The sequence below is a fragment of the Octopus bimaculoides genome, chromosome 1 (assembly GCF_001194135.2).
Source record: "Octopus bimaculoides isolate UCB-OBI-ISO-001 chromosome 1, ASM119413v2, whole genome shotgun sequence".
Taxonomy (NCBI): domain Eukaryota; kingdom Metazoa; phylum Mollusca; class Cephalopoda; order Octopoda; family Octopodidae; genus Octopus; species Octopus bimaculoides.
In genome coordinates this window covers 88,270,480-88,274,284 of record NC_068981.1, presented here as the reverse complement: position 1 = coordinate 88,274,284, position 3,805 = coordinate 88,270,480, and the positions used below count along the sequence as shown (strand labels likewise).

Below are 3,805 nucleotides of genomic sequence, written 5' to 3'. Positions count from 1 at the left end.
CACCACCTTCACCAGCACCACCACCATTTCTACAACCACCACCACTACTACTACCATCATCACCACAACTGCTAGCCTTATTCAGCTGTGTCCCTTTCTATATATGCCCTCTTGTCAGTAGAACTAAAAATCACCAATGCTGCCCGGAGCCCCCATTCCAGTCTCATTAAAATTGACATGCTACATCAATCACTCCACCACTCACTCACGCACTTCACTCATTTCACTCACTTCACTCCCTCACTCACTTTCCCTTCTCCAAATACTGAACTAAGAATCCCTAGCAGTACTAAGCACGCCCAATTTTTCCAATTGCAGCCTTATGCCAGTAAACACCGCCAACTAGTAAGGTTGCAAAGATATTCACTGATACAGGCAATGAAAATAATCTGACTCCTGTTTTTAATTCTGTTTTGTATTTTTGTTTACATTTATTTATTTATTTTTATAGTCTTTTTTTAAAGAGGGGAGGTTAGGGGTCTACAAACTGATGTGAGTTGGGGTGGGGGTTAGATCTCTTTTTCTTTTTCTGTTTTTTTTTTTTTTTCCTTTCCTTACACCACCAACAGCATTGATTTGTAACAAATTTCTATGCTGAGTCATATTAAATAAAATAAAAGTAGCAAATGACAATAAATAGATGTATAAAATAAATAGACAAAAAGAAATGGATAAATTTTTTTTTTTTTTTTTTTTTTTTTTTTTTTTTTTTTTTTTTTTTTTTTTTTTTTTTCACTTTTTCACAATGAAAATTACTGACTAAGCGTGAATAATATTTTACTTTTTAACAAAGTTAGGCAACATTAAACTCGGTTGGTCCTTATTTGAATGAATCGCTAAAGAATTTTTTTCTAAATACCAATTAAACAGGAACTTAAAAGAAAGGAAAAAAAAATTAAAGATTAAATTGATTTCTGCAAGCCCTGAACTTGTGTCAGTATAAGAATGAGTAAGAATTTCTAGATATTTATTTCTTCTGTCAGCCTCTTTTAACCGAACTTGCTTAGCTGTGGGGACATAAATAAACCAACATTAGCAGTTAGAAACAAAAGCAAACAAATGTACACACATATCTAAGTATATATGTGTGTGTAAGAGGGTAAAGGCCCCCGTCGGTCATGAATGACCATGGGATTACAGCTAGAAGGTTCCCCTCTGAAGTACAAGTCTAGGCAAAGTTGTTTATGGAAAACCAGCAGTCGCCCATGCATACCAACCTCCCTTCTCTATGCCACCAATGTTATCCAGAAGAAAGGCAAAAGCCAATATAGCTCAGACGTAACTCATTTCTACAGCTGAGTGAACTGGAGCAATGTGAAATAAAGTGTCTTGCTCAAGAATGCAACACACAACCTAGTCTAGGAATCAAATTCACTACCTCATAATTGTGAGTCCGAAACTCTAACCACTGAGCCATGTACCTTTACCTGTGTGTGTGTGTGTGTGTGTGTGTATTTATATATATGTATGTATGTGTGTGTGTATGTATATATATATATATATATATATATATATATATATATATATATATATATATATATATATATATATATATATATATATATATACATATAAATTAATAATAAGGAGAACAGAGATTTATATATCCAGTTTTATTCTGCAGTCAATCACATCTTTCCATTTCTGTACTTACATGCTTCTGCTGCAATTTTGTGCACACTGCAAAATTTTGCATCTTAGTGTGCATTTTGGTGTTAATTGCCACTTCTTCAGGGTGCTATTACACACACACACACACACACACACACATACAACAGGCTTCTACAGTTTCTGTCAACCAAATTTGCTTACAAGTCATTAGTCACCCCAAGGATGTAGAAGAAAACACTTGCCCAACATCCACACAGTGGGGCTGAACTTGAGACCACAAGGTTAAGAAGTCAGTGTCTACACAGCCATGTCTACCAAAGAAGAAACTAAGAGGCTTGAATTCTAGCCCTTGTTATGTTTATATGTTTATCAAAAAGGTATACTTTATGCTTTATATCTTCAATTATTCAAAAACAACTTTATAGTGCATTATTAATTAATAAATTAATTAATTATGCAAATTGTCGCGCACATGCATTGTTATACCAACTGAATACATCAATTTAGTTGTGTCAAAGATTGTACACTCTATTAACAGCGTTAAGCTATTCATCTCTTTATATACATCATCATTTACTATCCACTTTTCTATACTACAGTCGTGGCCAAAAGTTTGGAACATTTTTTTTTTAAATTAAAATTGTTATGCCAAAATACAATTCAATTCGAATATATATAATGTATATATTTGGGCTTTTAATATATAAATTCTAATTTTCGGACCTATGATCCAAACTCCTGGCCAAGTAATAATATATTGTAAATTAAGTATAAATTTGGGAATTTAATATAAAAATTCTAATTTCCAGACCTATGTTGTAGTATAGGTCAGATAGAATTTTGGTTGGCCTGAATCTATAGTAGAAGACATTTGCCCAAGGTGCCAAGCAGCATGACTGAACCCAGAACCATGTGGTTGAGAAGTATGCTTTTCACCACACAGCCATATCTGCACCTTCGCACATGTATGTTTGCATGTATATGTATGGTACAAAAATATTTAAAAAAAAAACATGAAGGTGAGATAAAAAACAGAGTGTATTAGTTTGATGCTCAGGAAAATTGGAAGAAGACTAATGTTTCAGGCATATGCTCTTCTAGAGAAAGGATAGATGAGGAGAAAGAAAAATCAAAGAGAAAAGAACACATGTGTCTCAGTTAGATGGTTATGGCATACTGAAATGATCAGAAGAGGAAGATGTTGACTTAAGGTGTGGGTGGCAAGGAGGACAACAGTGACCTTGTATATGTATATATATATATATATAATAGACTTCATTCAGTTTCTATCTAGCAAATCCACTCACAAGGCTTTGGTCAGCTCAGGGCTAAAGTAGAAGACCATGCAGTGTGACTGAACCCGAGACCACATGTTTGAGAAGCAAGCTTCTTAGCCACAGCCCATGCTTGCACCTTTGTATCAATAGTAATAAACCACAATTCACTCTGTCAGCACAGAAGATGAGTATTCTTGCTCTGATGAAGCCTGTAAAAAGACTAGAAGCTTGTCAGATTGATCCTACTTTTTCTGCTGCTTATATCATCATCATTTAACATCCGTCTTCCATGCTGGCATGGATTGAACACACACACACACATGTGGTGAGTGTGTGTGTGTTTGTGTGTTTGTGTGTGTAAGAATAAGCTATTCATTATTACTTGTAAACATCACTTGAGTGACATGAACATCCCAGCTTTCCATTTTCACTTTCTATAAACATCTTGGAGATGTTTGAACTACTCATACACTTGAGTGCAGCTCATACACTCCTCTCCATACACTTTCTGCAACATTACATAGGCCTCTGAGCAAGTATAACCATGACAACTTTCTCTGTCATGGTCAATATGATGATCACATGCTACACACCTTTCTTCTAAGCACTGCTGTAAACAGCGGAAGTGAGCTAGATCATTAAAACTTAGTGCACATGCACAGCAGAGTTCAAGGTCAATCTGTGCCAAGCAAGTTGACTCTGCATGCTTTAGCTTTGTTACTTTGGCAACAGTCCGGATACTTATTGATCAGACCTCATATATGTATGAGATGTGTGTGTGTGTGTGTGCATATATGTGTGTGTGTGTGTGTGTGTGTGCATATATGTGTGTGTGTGTGTGTGTGTGTGCATGTGTGTGTGATGTGTGTGTATGCATGTGTGAGATATGTGTACATGTGATGTGTGTGTGTGTGTGT

General features: G+C 35.4%; 1 protein-coding gene across 4 annotated transcripts in view; it reads right to left on the bottom strand.

The window, feature by feature from the left end:
- LOC106874019 (CDP-diacylglycerol--glycerol-3-phosphate 3-phosphatidyltransferase, mitochondrial) overlaps positions 1-3,805 on the bottom strand; it is a 290,546-nt gene that overhangs the window by 143,302 nt on the left and 143,439 nt on the right. The window lies entirely within an intron of this gene.